Source organism: Procambarus clarkii, chromosome 38 (assembly GCF_040958095.1).
Source record: "Procambarus clarkii isolate CNS0578487 chromosome 38, FALCON_Pclarkii_2.0, whole genome shotgun sequence".
Lineage (NCBI taxonomy): Eukaryota > Metazoa > Arthropoda > Malacostraca > Decapoda > Cambaridae > Procambarus > Procambarus clarkii.
This window is the reverse complement of record NC_091187.1, coordinates 34,498,007-34,515,908: the sequence shown is the minus strand read 5'-3', so window position 1 is coordinate 34,515,908 and position 17,902 is coordinate 34,498,007. Positions and strand designations below refer to the sequence as shown.

Here is a 17,902-nt window from a genome sequence, read left to right as displayed (position 1 = left end):
TGAGACCATCCCAGCTTCTCCTCCCGAAAGCACTGACAAGGAGTCAGCGCTTTCTAACTCCAAAATCCTTAATGATTTTCCCAAATGCTTTCAGGATAATAATCGTGCTCCTTTGCCCTCTTCTAATTCCACTCTCACCTCGTCAGATAAGCCCTTCATCCTCCATGTCGACGCCAGTGGTACCGACGTTGGTGGTGTCGTGATGCAGCAACGAGGCGAGAAGAGTACACCTGTCAGCGACTACTGCTACAAGGAACTACGGAACAATTGGCAAGGAGCTACTCTTCCTCATCCTGAAGCTTCAGCACTTCACTCCACACCTGAAAAGTGCTCGGTCCACCATCAATACGGACCACACCACCCTACACCTCCTGCAGCACGCCCACTTCCCATCTCAACGTCTTCTACTATGGGCTTGCTACCTGCAGAAATTCAACCTGGAGACACGCTATACCAAGAGTCTGACAACATCTTAGCCCATGATCTCTCCAGAGTTTATGAAGTAGACGCAACTCCATCTCATACTCCACCACATAACGACGTACTTCTTCCAGAACTGCAGGCTTCGGGGGAGAGTTGTGACGATAATCTCCTTCAAGAGATTGAGCCTGCTCTTCCCTCCACAATTACGTCGTTGAAATTATATAAAACTACTATGGAAGAAATGTCCAACAACGACAACAACACCAGCAAGGTTTGCCAGAGCGCAAAACGTATGCAGCCAGGGACACCTGCTCAGACTCAAACCGCCAAACTACCTGTCTTACTACTGGCTCCGCTGATTGGTCGCCGGTCTGGCTGCAACTGCACTCGCCCCCCCCCCCCCCCATACTACTTGATGTCTGGGGTCGCCACGACCTCAGACCTCAGAATATTCAGTGCTTCCACAGTTAACACTTCTCCCGGCTAGACGCAAGCGTATACTGAGAGAGGTGGTAGCTTAAAGCCAATATTCCAGCACCTCACATTTATTTTTGTATTGCACTTCTTGTTATTTTGTCTTAACGTAACTTTTCATTGTGTCATTTAATTATTCTTATTATTTTTGATTGATTGATTTTATTATAAGAATTTGTTTGTCCATTTTATTCATGTTTTGATTTATTTAACGTAATTAAAATTTCATTGTTAAAGTTTACTTGTGTTTTGTGTGTCTTCTCCTTACCTTACCACAGACGAAGTTCCAGTTTTTCTATTTTTTTTTATAACTATGTGACGAGGCCATACCCCTAGCCTTAAACAGCCGAACACCAACGCGTTACCGTCACAATATATATATATATATATATATATATATATATATATATATATATATATATATATATATATATATGTCGTACCTAGTAGCCAGAACTCACTTTTCAGCCTACAATGCAAGGCCCGATTTGCCTAATAAGCCAAGTTTTCATGAATTAATATATTTTCTCTAATTTTTTTCTTATGAAATGATAAAGCAACCCATTTCATTATGTAAGAGGTCAATTTTTTTTAATTGGAGTTAAAATTAACGTAGAAATATGACCAAACCTAACCAACCCTACCTAACCTAACCTAACCTATCTCTATAGGTTAGGTTCGGTTAGGTAGCCGAAAAAGTTAGGTTAGGTTAGGTTAGGTAGGTTAGGTAGTCGAAAAGCAATTAATTCATGAAAACTTGGCTTATTAGGCAAATCGGGCCTTGCATAGTAGGCTCAGAAGTGAGTTCTGGCTACTAGGTACGACATATATATATATATATATATATATATATATATATATATATATATATATATATATATATATATATATATATGTCGTACCTAGTAGCCAGAACTCACTTCTCAGCCTACTATGCAAGGCCTGATTTGCCTAATAAGCCTAGTTTTCATGAATTAATGTTTTTTCGACAACCTAACCTACCTAACCTAACCTAACCTAACGTTTTCGGCTACCTAACCTAACCTAACCTATAGAGATAGGTTAGGTTAGGTTAGGTAGGGTTGGTTAGGTTCGGTCATATATCTACGTTAATTTTAACTCCAATAAAAAAAAAATTGACCTCATATATAATGAAATGGGTAGCTTTATCATTTCATAAGAAAAAAAATAGAGAAAATATATTAATTCAGTAAAACTTGGCTTATTAGGCAAATCGGGCCTCGCATAGTAGGCTGAGAAGTGAGTTCTGGCTACTAGGTACGACATATATATATATATATATATATATATATATATATATATATATATATATATATATATATATATATGTATATGTCATTCCTAGTAGCCAGAACGCACTTCTCAGCCTACTATGCAAGGCCCGATTTGCCTAATAAGCCAAGTTTTCATGAATTAATTGTTTTTCGACTACCTAACCTACCTAACCTAACCTAACCTAACTTTTTCGGCTACCTAACCTAACCTAACCTATAAAGATAGGTTAGGTTAGGTTAGGTAGGGTTGGTTAGGTTCGGTCATATATCTACGTTAATTTTAACTCCAATAAAAAAAAATGACCTCATACGTAATGAAATGGGTAGCTTTATCATTTCATAAGAAAAAAATTAGAGAAAATATATTAATTTAGGAAAATTTGGCTTATTAGGCAAATCGGGCCTTGCATAGTAGGCCGAGAAGTGCGTTCTGGCTACTACCCAGCAAACAATTTTAGGTTGCCACAACATATCTGGAAAGTATTTAAAAGTATTGGAAACGTTTGTTTTATCGTATCAGATACGATATTGTGTGTGGACTTAAATAGGTTTCCAAAACTTATAACCAAGACATATGTATCTAACACTAATTTGAGATGTTGTGGCAACTTTACACTCCTAACATGAGTCATTCATAATCCATTCATATACCAATATGAATCTCTTATGAAAGGTTTGAGCCAATAATCTGAACCCTTTTCACATCTTTGTGTTTAAAGTTAAATTTCTTGAAATTAAATTATATTTTATATTATATTATTTTTATTATATTTTATATTATATTATTTTTATTATATTTTATATTATATTATTATTTTCAATTTAAATATTAAAACCAATTTAAGGGTAAAAAAAATCTAATAATTTATATTTCTTTTATTATTTACTAACAATTATAATTATTTACTAACGGAGAGAGGGGAGGCTGTACGGCGGAGAGTGGCGGCTGTGGCGGACAGTGGCGGCAGTGGCGGATAGTGGCGGCGGGCGGACAGTGGCGGCGGGCGGACAGTGGCGGCGGCGGGCGGACAGTGGCGGCGGGCGGACAGTGGCGGCGGTGGCGGATAGTGGCGGCGGGCGGACAGTGGCGGCGGTGGCGGATAGTGGCGGCGGGCGGACAGTGGCGGCAGGCGGAGAGTGGCGGCTGTGGCGGATAGTGGCGGCGGGCGGACCGTGGCGATTTTGGCGGCGGTGGTGGACAGTGGCGGCGGCGGGCGGACAGTGGAGGCGGCAGGCGGACAGTGGTGGCGGCGGGCGGACAGTGGTGGCGGCGGGCGGACAGTGGTGGCGGCGGGCGGACAGTGGAGGCGGCGGGCGGACAGTGGTGGCGGTGGGCGGACAGTGGTGGCGGCGGGCGGACAGTGGTGGCGGTGGCAGACAGTGGTGGCGGTGGCGGACAGCGGTGGCGGTGGCAGACAGTGGTGGCGGTGGCGGACAGTGGTGGCGGTGGCGGATAGTGGCAGCGGGCGGACAGTGGCGGCGGGCGGACAGTGGCGGCGGTGGCGGATAGTGGCGGCGGGCGGACAGTGGCGTCGGGCGGATAGTGGCGGCGGTGGCGGATAGTGGCGGTGGGCGGACAGTGGCGGCGGTGGCGGATAGTGGCGGCGGGCGGACAGGGCGGCGGCGGGCGGACAGTGGCGGCGGGCGGACAGTGACGGCTGTGGCGGATAGTGGCGGCGGGCGGACCGTGGCGGCTTTAGCGGCGGTGGTGGACAGTGGCGGCGGGCGGACAGTGGCGGCGGCGGGCGAACAGTGGCGGCTGCGGGCGGACAGTGGCGGCTGCGGGCGGACAGTGGCGGCGGCGGGCGAACAGTGGCGGCGGCGGGCGAACAGTGGCGGCGGCGGGCGGACAGTGGAGGCGGCGGGCGGACAGTGGAGGCGGCGGGCGGACAGTGGAGGCGGCGGGCGGACAGTGGAGGCGGCGAGCGGACAGTGGTGGCGGTGGCAGACAGTGGTGGCGGTGGCGGACAGTGGCGGACAGTGGCGGCGGTGGCGGACAGTGACGGCGGTGGCGGACAGTGGCAGCGGTGGCGGACAGTGGCGGCGGTGGCGGACAGTGACAGCGGTGGCGGACAGTGGCAGCGGTGGCGGACAGTGGCGGCGGTGGCGGCGGTGGCGGACACTGGCGGCTGTGTCTGACGGTGGTGGCGGGCGGTGGCGGGTGGCGGCGTTTGTGATGAGTGGTGGCGGCTGGCGGTGGTGGGTGGTGGCGGCGGTGGTGGTGGGTGGTGGTGGCGGCGGTGGTGGTGGGTGGTGGTGGCGGCGGCGGCTGGTGGTGGTGGGTGGTGGTGGCGGCGGTGGTGGTGGGTGGTGGTGGCGGCGGCGGCTGGTGGTGGTGGGTGGTGGCGGCGGTGGTGGTGGGTGGTGGTGGCGGCAGCGGCTGGTGGTGGTGGGTGGTGGCGGCGGGTGGTGGGTGGCGGCGGCGGCTGGTGGTGGTGGGTGGTGGCGGCGGGTGGTGGGTGGTGGCGGCTGTGGTGGGTGGTGGCGGGCGGTGGCGGGCGGTGGCGGGCGGTGGCGGGCGGTGGCGGTTGGCGGCGGCTGTGGTGGGTGGTGGCGGGCGGTGGCGGGCGGTGGCGGGCGGTGGCGGGCGGTGGCGGTTGGCGGCGGCTGTGGTGGGTGGTGACGATCGGCGGTGGGGGGGGGGGCTGGTGGCGGCTGGCGGTGGCGGCTTGCGGTGGCGACTGTGGCAACGGGCAGTGACGGCTGATAGCGGGCGGTGGTGGCGGCTGGTGGCAGGTGGTGGTGGCGGTGGTGGCAGCTGGTGGTGGCGGCTGGTGGTGGTGGCAGCTGGTGGCGGTGATGGCGGCTGGTGGTGGTGGCAGCTGGTGGCGGTGATGGCGGCTGGTGGTGGTGGCAGCTGGTGGCGGTGATGGCGGCTGGTGGTGGTGGTGGTGGCGGCTAGTGGTGGTGGCAGCTGGTGGCGGTGATGGCGGCTGGTGGTGGTGGTGGTGGTGATGGCGGCTGGTGGCGGACGGTGGCGGGCGGTGGCGGCTTGTGGCGGCTGGTGGTGGCGGCGGTGGTGGGTGGTGGTGGTGGTGGTGGTGGGTGGTGGTGGCGGCTGTGGTGGGTGGTGGCGGTGGTGTCGGCGGCGGCTGTGGTGGGTGGTGGCGGCGGCGGCGGTGATGGGTGGTGGCGGCGGGGGTGATGGGTGGTGGCGGCGGGGGTGATGGGTGGTGGCGGCGGTGGTGGTGGTGGGTGGTGGTGGTGGCGGCGGGTGGCGGTGGTGGGTGGCGGTGGCTGGTGGCGGGTGGCGGCTGGTGGCGGCTGGTGGCGGGTGGTGGCGGGTGGCGGCTGGTGATGGGTGGTGGCGGGTGGCGGCTGGTGGTGGGTGGCGGGTGGCGGCGGGTGGTGGGTGGTGGCGGCGGGTGGTGAGTGGCGGTGGTGGGTGGCGGTGGCTGGTGGCGGGTGGCGGCTGGTGGTGGGTGGTGGCGGGTGGCGGCTGGTGGTGGGTGGTGGCGGGTGGTGGGTGGTGGTGGGTGGTGGCAGGTGGCGGCTGGTGGTGGGTGGCGGCTGGTGGCGGGTGGCGGCGGGTGGCGCCAGGTGGTGGGTGGCGGGTGGCGGCGGGTGGCGGCTGGTGGTGGGTGGCGGGTGGCGGCGGGTGGTGGGTGGCGGCTGGTGGTGGGTGGTGGTGGCGGCTGTGGTGGGTGGTGGCGGTGGTGTCGGCGGCGGCTGTGGTGGGTGGTGGCGGCGGCGGCGGTGATGGGTGGTGGCGGCGGGGGTGATGGGTGGTGGTGGCGGTGGTGGTGGGTGGTGGTGGTGGCGGTGGTGGTGGGTGGTGGTGGCGGCGGCGGCTGGTGGTGGTGGGTGGTGGTGGTGGGTGGTGGCGGCGGGTGGCGGTGGTGGGTGGCGGTGGCTGGTGGCGGGTGGCGGCTGGTGGTGGGTGGTGGCGGCGGGTGGTGAGTGGCGGTGGTGGGTGGCGGTGGCTGGTGGCGGGTGGCGGCTGGTGGCGGGTGGTGGCTGGTGGTGGCGGGTGGCGGCTGGTGGTGGGTGGTGGCGGGTGGCGGCTGGTGATGGGTGGTGGCGAGTGGCGGCTGGTGGTGGGTGGCGGGTGGCGGCGGGTGGTGGGTGGTGGCGGCGGGTGGTGAGTGGCGGTGGTGGGTGGCGGTGGCTGGTGGCGGGTGGTGGGTGGTGGCGGGTGGCGGCTGGTGGTGGGTGGTGGCGGGTGGTGGGTGGTGGCGGGTGGCGGCTGGTGGTGGGTGGTGGCAGGTGGCGACTGGTGGTGGGTGGTGGCGGCTGGTGGTGGGTGGCGGCTGGTGGTGGGTGGCGGGTGGCGGCGGGTGGCGGCTGGTGGTGGGTGGCGGGTGGCGGCGGGTGGCGGCTGGTGGTGGGTGGCGGGTGGCGGCGGGTGGCGGCTGGTGGTGGGTGGTGGCGGCTGGTGATGGGTGGTGGCGGGTGGTGGCTGGTGGTGGGTGGCGGGTGGCGGCGGGTGGTGGGTGGTGGCGGCGGGTGGTGAGTGGCGGTGGTGGGTGGCGGTGGCTAGTGGCGGGTGGCGGCTGGTGGTGGGTGGTGGCGGGTGGCGGCTGGTGGTGGGTGGTGGCGGGTGGCGGCTGGTGGTGGGTGGTGGCGGGTGGTGGGTGGTGGCGGGTGGCGGCTGGTGGTGGGTGGTGGCGGGTGGCGGCTGGTGGTGGGTGGTGGCGGGTGGCGGCTGGTGGTGGGTGGCGGCTGGTGGTGGGTGGCGGATTGCGGCGGGTGGTGGGTGGTGGCGGCGGGTGGTGAGTGGCGGTGGTGGGTGGCGGTGGCTGGTGGCGGGTGGCGGCTGGTGGTGGGTGGTGGCGGGTGGTGGCGGGTGGCGGCTGGTGGTGGGTGGTGGCGGGTGGTGGGTGGTGGCGGGTGGCAGCTGGTGGTGGGTGGTGGCGGGTGGCGGCTGGTGGTGGGTGGTGGCGGGTGGCGGCTGGTGGTGGGTGGCGGCTGGTGGTGGGTGGCGGGTGGCGGCAGGTGGCGGCTGGTGGTGGGTGGCGGCGGGTGGCGGCTGGTGGTGGGTGGTGGCAGGTGGCGGCTGGTGGTGGGTGGTGGCGGGTGGCGGCTGGTGGTGGGTGGCGGCTGGTGGTGGGTGGTGGTGGGTGGTGGCAGGTGGCGGCTGGTGGTGGGTGGCGGCTGGTGGTGGGTGGTGGGTGGTGGCGGGTGGCGGCTGGTGGTGGGCGGCGGGTGGCGGCGGGTGGCGGCTGGTGGCGGCCAGCTGGGACACAACCCTCACTACTGAAGGTCTGAGCACAACTAACCATATGTCTCTCTCACCCACCAGCCCAGTGTTGCCAGCTCGCGCTCTCAAAATGTTTCCTTCAAAGATTGTATATTATCTTTGAACAACAAGTTTGATTATCAAGGAAATAATGCATATATTATTGTCACATTAATACTGTGCAATATCTTATTACATTCCTGCTAAATAATTATAATTTGAAACAGGACAAAAAATCCAACATATATATAAAAACCAACATTAGAGATCATGAGGCCTAGGCCTCGCCTGTGACCACACATCCTGCCTCCCTGGCCTGCTACTCTCTCACACCTCACACTCTTAACTCTCTCATAATCACTCTCACTCTCTTACTCTGTCACTCTTACTCTCTGTCACTCTTACTCTCTGTCACTCTTACTCTCTGTCACTCTTACTCTGTCACTCTTACTCTGTCACTCTTACACTCTGTCACTCTTGCTCTCTGTCACTCTTACTCTCTGTCACTCTTACTCTCTGTCACTCTTACTCTGTCACTCTTACTCTCTGTCACTCTTATTCTCTGTCACTCTTACTCTCTGTCACTCTTACTCTCTGTCACTCTTACTCTGTCACTCTTACTCTCTGTCACTCTTACTCTCTGTCACTCTTACTCACTCTCAGTCACCCTTACCCATTCATACTCACTCTCTCACTCTTACTCTCTCACTCTTACTCTCATACTCTTACTCTCAATTACTCTTACTCTCAATTACTCTTACTCTCAATCACTCTTATTCTCATTCTTACTCTTACTCTCACTCTTACTCTTACTCCCAATCATTCTTACTCTCAATCACTCTTACTCTCAATCACTCTTACTCTCAATCACTCTTATTCTCATTCTTACTCTTACTCTCACTCTTACTCATACTCCCAATCACTCTTACTCCCAATCACTCTTACTCTCAATCACTCTTACTCTCAATCACTCTTACTCTCAATCACTCTTACTCTCAATCACTCTTACTCTCAATCACTCTTATTCTCATTCTTACTCTTACTCCCAATCACTCTTACTCCCAATCACTCTTACTCTCAATCACTCCTACTCCCAATCACTCCTACTCTCAATCACTCCTACTCTCAATCACTCCTTCTCTCATTCTTACTCTTACTCTTACTCCCAATCACTCTTACTCTCAATCACTTTTATTCTCATTCTTACTCTTACTCTCACTCTTACTCCTACTCCCAATCACTCTTACTCCCAATCACTCTTACTCTCAATCACTCTTACTCTCAATCACTCTTACTCTCAATCACTCTTACTCTCAATCACTCTTGCTCTCATTCTTACTCTTACTCACTCTTACTCTCAATCACTCTTATTCTCATTCTTGTTCCTACTCCCAATCACTCTTACTCCCAATCACTCTTACTCTCAATCACTCTTACTCCCAATCACTCTTACTCTCAATCACTCTTACTCTCAATCACTCTTACTCTCAATCACTCTTACTCTCACTCTCAATCACTCTTACTCTCACTCTAACTCTCAATCACTCTTACGCACTATTACTCACTCTTTCTCTCAGTCATCCTTACTCACTCTCATACTCACTCTTACTCTGTCACTCTTACTCTCTGTCACTCTTACTCTCTGTCACTCTTACTCTCTGTCACTCCTACTCTCTGTCACTCTTACTCTGTCACTCTTACTCTCTGTCACTCTTACTCTCTGTCACTCTTACTCTCTGTCACTCTTACTCTCTGTCACTCTTACTCTCTATCACTCTTACTCTGTCATTCTTACTCTGTCACTCTTACTCACTCTCAGTCACCCTTACCCATTCATACTCACTCTCTCACTCTTACTCTCATACTCTTACTCTCAATTACTCTTACTCTCAATCACTCTTACTCCCAATCACTCCTACTCCCAATCACTCCTACTCTCAATCACTCCTACTCTCATTCTTACTCTTACTCCCAATCACTCTTACTCTCAATCACTCTTATTCTCATTCTTACTCTCACTCTTACTCTTACTCCCAATCACTCTTACTCCCAATCACTCTTACTCTCAATCACTCTTACTCTCAATCACTCTAACTCTCAATCACTCTTACTCTCACTCTAACTCTCAATCACTCTTACTCTCATACTCACCCTTACTCTCAATCACTTTACTCTCACTCTTACTCATTCTGTCACCCTTACTCTCACTCTTACTCACTCTCAGTCACTCTTACTTATACTCACTCTTACTCTTACTTATACTCACTCTTACTCACACTTACACACTCTCTGGCACTCTCACTCACCTTCACCCAGCAAACAATTTTAGGTTGCCACAACATATCTGGAAAGTATTTGAAAGTATTGGAAACGTTTGTTTTATCGTATCAGATACGATATTGTGTGTGGACTTAAATAGGTTTCCAAAACTTATAACCAAGACATATGTATCTAACACTAATTTGAGATGTTGTGGCAACTTTACACTCCTAACATGAGTCATTCATAATCCATTCATATACCAATATGAATCTCTTATGAAAGGTTTGAGCCAATAATCTGAACCCTTTTCACATCTTTGTGTTTAAAGTTAAATTTCTTGAAATTAAATTATATTTTATATTATATTATTATTTTCAATTTAAATATTAAAACCAATTTAAGGGTAAAAAAAATCTAATAATTTATATTTCTTTTATTATTTACTAACAATTATAATTATTTACTAACGGAGAGAGGGGAGGCTGTACGGCGGAGAGTGGCGGCTGTGGCGGACAGTGGCGGCGGTGGCGGATAGTGGCGGCGGGCGGACAGTGGCGGCGGCGGGCGGACAGTGGCGGCGGTGGCGGATAGTGGCGGCGGGCGGACAGTGGCGGCGGTGGTGGATAGTGGCGGCGGGCGGACAGTGGCGGCGGGCGGACAGTGGCGGCGGGCGGACAGTGGCGGCTGTGGCGGATAGTGGCGGCGGGCGGACCGTGGCGGCGGGCGGACCGTGGCGGCTTTGGCGGCGGTGGTGGACAGTGGCGGCGGGCGGACAGTGGCGGCGGCGGGCGGACAGTGGCGGCGGCGGGCGGATAGTGGCGGCGGCGGGCGGACAGTGGTGGCGGCAGGCGGACAGTGGTGGCGGTGGCAGACAGTGGTGGCGGTGGCAGACAGTGGTGGCGTTGGCGGACAGTGGCAGCGGGCGGACAGTGACGGCGGGCGGACAGTGGCGGCGGTGGCGGATAGTGGCGGCGGGCGGACAGTGGCGGCGGGCGGACAGTGGCGGTGGTGGCGGATAGTGGCAGCGGGCGGACAGTGGCGGCGGGCGGACAGTGGCGGCGGTGGCGGATAGTGGCGGCGGGCGGACAGGGCGGCGGCGGGCGGACAGTGGCGGCGGGCGGACAGTGGCGGCGGGAGGACAGTGGCGGCGGTGGCGGATAGTGGCGGCAGGCGGACAGTGGCGGCGGGCGGACAGTGGCGGCGGGCGGACAGAGGCGGCTGTGGCGGATAGTGGCGGCGGGCGGACCGTGGCGGCTTTGGCGGCGGTGGTGGACAGTGGCGGCGGGCGGACAGTGGCGGCGGCGGGCGGACAGTGGCGGCGGCGGGCGGACAGTGGCGGCGGCGGGCGAACAGTGGCGGCGGCGGGCGGACAGTGGTGGCGGCGGGCGGACAGTGGAGGCGGCGGGCGGACAGTGGCGGCGGCGGGCGAACAGTGGCGGCGGCGGGCGGACAGTGGCGGCGGCGGGCGAACAGTGGCGGCGGCGGGCGGACAGTGGTGGCGGCGGGCGGACAGTGGAGGCGGCGGGCGGACAGTGGAGGCGGCGGGCGGACAGTGGAGGCGGCGGGCGGACAGTGGAGGCGGCGGGCGGACAGTGGTGGCGGCGGGCGGACAGTGGTGGCGGCGGGCGGACAGTGGTGGCGGCGGGCGGACAGTGGTGGCGGCGGGCGGACAGTGGTGGCGGCGGGCGGACAGTGGTGGCGGTGGCAGACAGTGGTGGCGGTGGCGGACAGTGGCGGACAGTGGCGGACAGTGGCGGCGGTGGCGGACAGTGACGGCGGTGGCGGACAGTGGCGGCGGTGGCGGACAGTGGCGGCGGTGGCGGACAGTGGCGGCGGTGGCGGACACTGGCGGCTGTGTCTGGCGGTGGTGGGTGGCGGCGTCTGTGATGAGTTGTGGCGGCTGGCGGTGGTGGGTGGTGGCGGCGGTGGTGGTGGGTGGTGGTGGCGGCGGCGGCTGGTGGTGGTGGGTGGTGGTGGCGGCGTTGGTGGTGGGTGGATGTGGCGGCGGCGGCTGGTGGTGGTGGGTGGTGGCGGCGGTGGTGGTGGGTGGTGGTGGCTGTGGTGGGTGGTGGCGGTGGTGTCGGCGGCGGCTGTGGTGGGTGGTGGCGGCGGCGGCGGTGATGGGTGGTGGCGGCGGCGGTGGTGGTGGGGGGTGGTGGCGGCGGCGTTGATGGGTGGTGGCGGCGGTGGTGGTGGGTGGTGGTGGCAGCGGCGGCTGGTGGTGGTGGGTGGTGGTGGTGGGTGGTGGCGGCGGGTGGCGGTGGTGGGTGGCGGTGGCGGGTGGCGGCTGGTGGTGGGTGGTGGCGGGTGGCGGCTGGTGGTGGGTGCCGGCTGGTGGTGGGTGGCGGGTGGCGGCGGGTGGCGGCTGGTGGTGGGTGGCGGGTGGCGGCGGGTGGCGGCTGGTGGTGGGTGGCGGGTGGCGGCGGGTGGCGGCTGGTGGTGGGTGGTGGCAGGTGGCGGCTGGTGGTGGCTGGTGGCGGGTGGCGGCTGGTGGTGGGTGGTGGCGGCGGGTGGTGAGTGGCGGTGGTGGGTGGCGGTGGCTGGTGGCGGGTGGCGGCTGGTGGCGGGTAGTGGCGGGTGGCGGCTGGTTGTGGGTGGCGGCTGGTGGTGGGTGGCGGCTGGTGGTGGGTGGCCGGTGGCGGCGGGTGGCGGCTGGTGGTGGGTGGCGGCTGGTGGTGGGTGGCGGGTGGCGGCGGGTGGCGGCTGGTGGTGGGTGGTGGCAGGTGGCGGCTGGTGGTGGCTGGTGGCGGGTGGCGGTGGGTGGTGGCGGCGGGTGGTGAGTGGCGGTGGTGGGTGGCGGTGACTGGTGGCGGGTGGCGGCTGGTGGCGGGTGGTGGCGGGTGGCGGCTGGTGGTGGGTGGTGGCGGGTGCCGGTGGTGGGTGGCGGTGGCTGGTGGCGGGTGGTGGGTGGTGGCGGGTGGCGGCTGGTGGTGGGTGGCGGCTGGTGGTGGGTGGCGGGTGGCGGCGGGTGGCGGCTGGTGGCGGGTGGCGGCGGGTGGCGGCTGCTGGTGGGTGGCGGGTGGCGGCTGGTGGTGGGTGGTGGCAGGTGGCGGCTGGTGGTGGGTGGTGGCGGCGGGTGATGAGTGGCGGTGGTGGGTGGCGGTGGCTGGTGGCGGGTGGCGGCTGGTGGCGGGTTTCGGCTGGTGGTGGGTGGTGGCGGGTGGCGGTGGCTGGTGGCGGGTGGCGGCTGGTGGTGGGTGGTGGCGGGTGGCGGCTGGTGGTGGGTGGCGGGTGGCGGCGGTTGGCGGCTGGTGGTGGGTGGTGGCAGGTGGCGGCTGGTGGTGGGTGGTGGCGGCGGGTGGTGAGTGGCGGTGGTGGGTGGCGGTGGCTGGTGGCGGGTGGCGGCTGGTGGCGGGTGGTGGCGGGTTTCGGCTGGTGGTGGGTGGTGGCGGGTGGCGGTGGCTGGTGGCGGGTGGCGGCTGGTGGTGGGTGGTGGCGGGTGGCGGCTGGTGGTGGGTGGCGGGTGGCGGCGGGTGGCGGCTGGTGGTGGGTGGCGGGTGGCGGCGGGTGGCGGCTGGTGGTGGGTGGCGGGTGGCGGCGGGTGGCGGCGGGTGGTGGGTGGTGGCAGGTGGCGGCTGGTGGTGGCTGGTGGCGGGTGGCGGCTGGTGGTGGGTGGTGGCGGCGGGTGGTGAGTGGCGGTGGTGGGTGGCGGTGGCTGGTGGCGGGTGGCGGGTGTGGCGGCTGGTGGCGGGGTGGGTGGTGGGTGGCGGCTGGTGTTGGGTGGTGGCGGGTGGCGGCTGGTGGTGGGTGGTGGCGGGTGGCGGCTGGTAGTGGGTGGCGGGTGGCGGCGGGTGGTGGGTGGTGGCGGCGGGTGGTGAGTGGCGGTGGTGGGTGGCGGTGGCTGGTGGCGGCTGGTGGTGGGTGGTGGCGGGTGGGCGGCTGGTGGTGGGTGGTGGCGGGTGGCGGCGGCTGGTGGTGGGTGGTGGCGGGTGGCGGCGGCTGGTGGTGGGTGGTGGCGGGTGGCGGCGGCTGGTGGTGGGTGGTGGCGGGTGGCGGCTGGCGGTGGGTGGCGGCTGGTGGTGGGTGGCGGGTGGCGGCGGGTGGCGGCTGGTGGTGGATGGCGGGTGGCGGCGGGTGGCGGCGGGTGGCGGCGGGTGGCGGCTGGTGGTGGGTGGTGGTGGGTGGTGGCAGGTGGCGGCTGGTGGTGGATGGTGGCAGGTGGCGGCTGGTGGTGGGTGGTGGCGGGTGGCGGCTGGTGGTTGGTGGCGGCTGGTGGTGGGGTGGTGGCGGGTGGCGGCTGGTGGTGGGCGGCGGGTGGCGGCGGGTGGCGGCTGGTGGCGGCCAGCTGGGACACACCCTTCACCACTGAAGGTCTGAGCAAAACTAACCATATGTCTCTCTCACCCACCAGCCCAGTGTTGCCAGCTCGCGCTCTCAAAATGTTTCCTTCAAAGATTGTATATTATCTTTGAACAACAAGTTTGATTATCAAGGAAATAATGCATATATTATTGTCACATTAATACTGTGCAATATCTTATTACATTCCTGCTAAATAATTATAATTTGAAACAGGACAAAAAATCCAACATATATATAAAAACCAACATTAGAGATCACGAGGCCTAGGCCTCGCCTGTGACCACACATCCTGCCTCCCTGGCCTGCTATACCCTCTCACACCTCACACTCTTAACTCTCTCATAATCACTCTCACTCTCTTACTCTGTCACTCTTACTCTCTGTCACTCTTACTCTCTGTCACTCTTACTCTGTCACTCTTACTCTGTCACTCTTACTCTCTGTCACTCTTACTCTCTGTCACTCTTACTCTCTGTCACTCTTACTCTCTGTCACTCTTACTCTCTGTCACTCCTACTCTCTGTCACTCTTACTCTCTGTCACTCTTACTCTCTGTCACTCTTACTCTGTCACTCTTACTCTCTGTCACTCTTACTCTCTGTCACTCTTACTCTCTGTCACTCTTACTCTCTGTCACTCTTACTCTGTCATTCTTACTCACTCTCAGTCACCCTTACCCATTCATACTCACTCTCTCACTCTTACTCTCATACTCTTACTCTCAATTACTCTTACTCTCAATCACTCTTACTCCCAATCACTCCTACTCCCAATCACTCCTACTCTCAATCACTCCTACTCTCATTCTTACTCTTACTCTTACTCCCAATCACTCTTACTCTCAATCACTCTTATTCTCATTCTTACTCTTACTCTCACTCTTACTCTTACTCCCAATCACTCTTACTCCCAATCACTCTTACTCTCAATCACTCTTACTCTCAATCACTCTTACTCTCAATCACTCTTACTCTCATTCTTACTCTTACTCACTCTTACTCTCAATCACTCTTGTTCTCATTCTTACTCCTACTCCCAATCACTCTTACTCCCAATCACTCTTACTCTCAATCACTCTTACTCCCAATCACTCTTACTCTCACTCTTACTCTCAATCACTCTTACTCTCAATCACTCTTACTCTCAATCACTCTTACTCTCATTCTTACTCTTACTCACTCTTACTCTCAATCACTCTTATTCTCATTCTTACTCCTACTCCCAATCACTCTTACTCCCAATCACTCTTACTCTCAATCACTCTTACTCCCAATCACTCTTACTCTCAATCACTCTTACTCTCAATTACTTTTACTCTCAATCACTCTTACTCTCAATCACTCTTACTCTCACTAACTCTCAATCACTCTTACTCTCACTCTAACTCTCAATCACTCTTACGCACTATTACTCACTCTTTCTCTCAGTCATCCTTACTCACTCTCATACTCACTCTTACTCTGTCACTCTTACTCTCTGTCACTCTTACTCTCTGTCACTCTTACTCTCTGTCACTCTTACTCTCTGTCACTCTTACTCTCTGTCACTCTTACTCTCTATCACTCTTACTCTGTCACTCTTACTCACTCTCAGTCACCCTTACCCATTCATACTCACTCTCTCACTCTTACTCTCATACTCTTACTCTCAATTACTCTTACTCTCAATTACTCTTACTCCCAATCACTCTTACTCCCAATCACTCTTACTCTCAATCACTCTTACTCTCAATCACTCTTACTCTCAATCACTCTTACTCTCATTCTTACTCTTACTCACTCTTACTCTCAATCACTCTTATTCTCATTCTTACTCCTACTCTCACTCTAACTCCTACTCCCAATCACTCTTACTCCCAATTACTCTTACTCTCAATCACTCTTACTCCCAATCACTCTTACTCTCAATCACTCTTACTCTCAATCACTCTTACTCTCAATCACTCTTACTCTCACTAACTCTCAATCACTCTTACTCTCAATCACTATTACTCTCATACTCACCCTTACTCTCAATCACTTTACTCTCACTCTTACTCATTCTGTCACCCTTACTCTCACTCTTACTCTGTCACTCTTACTCACTCTCAGTCACTCTTACTTATACTCACTCTTACTCACACTTACACACTCTCTGGCACTCTCACTCACCTTCAGTCACTCTTACTCACTCTTACCCACTCTCGCTCACTCTTACTCACTCTAGTTAATAAGAACACGCCAATATAAGACAACAAAACGTTTTCAGATTCTTTCTCACCACTTTCCAGCAACTTTTATAATTTATATAAATTATCTTAGGGAATAATACATAAATTATATATTTAAACATGATATTAGTGTTTAGTGGAATGCATAAGGAGTCAAATTGTGTTAAAAAGAGCGATTTTTAGAAAATTTGGAAAACTACTTTTTTCTGTTCATATTATAACTAAATGGATTTTAAAGGTTTCACTCAGCCAATATATATCATTCACAATTTATTAATGAATTTTACAAAAAAACACCATAAATTTTATATTTAAACATGTAAAAACTATTTGTTTTACATTTGGAAGAAAATAATTGTAGAAAAACAATTTATAATTAAACCTTTGTGTTTGGATTTTTTGAGTAAAAGTTTCTCAAAGGCTCTCCTGCACCATTCTCAATGCAAATCATTCCCACACCTATGGGAAGAGATAGGCGAACGTTGTGTAGATGATTTGTGTTTGCTGGGTAGGTACGACATATATATATATATATATATATATATATATATATATATATATATATATATATATATATATATATATATATATATATATATATATATATATATATATAATATATATATATATATATATATATATATATTTTCAAAATTCGTCAGTGTACTACATTTTTGTTGTTGCTTTTAGGTGATGCTTTAACCAGTGTACGTGGGTCTGATTGTGCAACCACGGTTCGAAGAATAATGAAGATATGAACAAACGGCCTGTGGTCACTATACAGTCTGGAAGGGCAAAAGAAGAAATTGTCATTTCTACAAAAACAAGAACTATATAATGTTATTTTAAGTAAGTAATCAAAAAATTAAATCATTTTTTTAAAGTTTAAAATTCACTTAAAAATTTAAATTTTAAGTTAAAAAATTTTAACCAAAAAACTTAATATTTTTCATATTTGGAACCATTCCATAATATTTTCCCAAGCATAAATGATTATATTTCTATCACTTGCTCTTAAGATTGTTTCATTTAATAGAGGTTGGGCATAATTGTTCTCTGCTGCTAATAGAACTGACTGACTTAGCTATAGGAAAATGTAAACTTAATTGGTTTATCCATTACAGTATTTTGCAGTTTATTTCATGATTCTGTGCTTAATACTTGCATAAATAGTAGATTACAAAATGCATTTTTATATCATTAGTATTGAATAATAATAATGCAAATAATTGACTTATAAACGATGTACAATTAATTGGTAGGTGATATTATATTATTAATATTTTTTCATTCTTGCAAAGCCTTAACAAAGCCATTAACATGTTAATATAAACTTGATCACCTTCAACTTATTTTCTCATGTGCTACCTACATGTACAAAACCTTAATCCTAAATCCATATTTTGTTCTGAAACTTGTCCTTTATATGTTGTGTATCACCATCTCTGGAGAGTTTTATCTGATTGAAGTATAAATTACTTTTAATTTTACAGAATATTATTGTTATACTGAATTTATTATTATATAAATAACTTAATTTTACAGAATCATCTATCAACGCACATCCAAAAGTTGAGGAGGAGGATGTGACCTTCCAGATTTCTGAAGTACTGAAACATGCACCAAACAGGCCTGGTGGATCTAGGTACAAGGTAAAATAATTTAAATTTTTTTTTTTTTTTTTTTACTAATTGTCCGATATATATATATATATATATATATATATATATATATATATATATATATATATATATATAT

General features: G+C 54.5%; 1 long non-coding RNA gene across 1 annotated transcript in view; it reads left to right on the top strand.

Annotated features, from left to right (window-relative positions):
- Positions 1-16,847: 16,847 nt before the first annotated feature.
- The window catches only part of LOC138372240 (uncharacterized), a 10,361-nt gene continuing 9,306 nt past the window's right edge, over positions 16,848-17,902 (top strand). Inside the window, exons 1-2 of the long non-coding RNA XR_011230763.1 lie at positions 16,848-16,993; positions 17,690-17,796. This is a non-coding gene — a long non-coding RNA (uncharacterized lncRNA). The remainder of the gene's footprint in view (positions 16,994-17,689; positions 17,797-17,902) is intronic.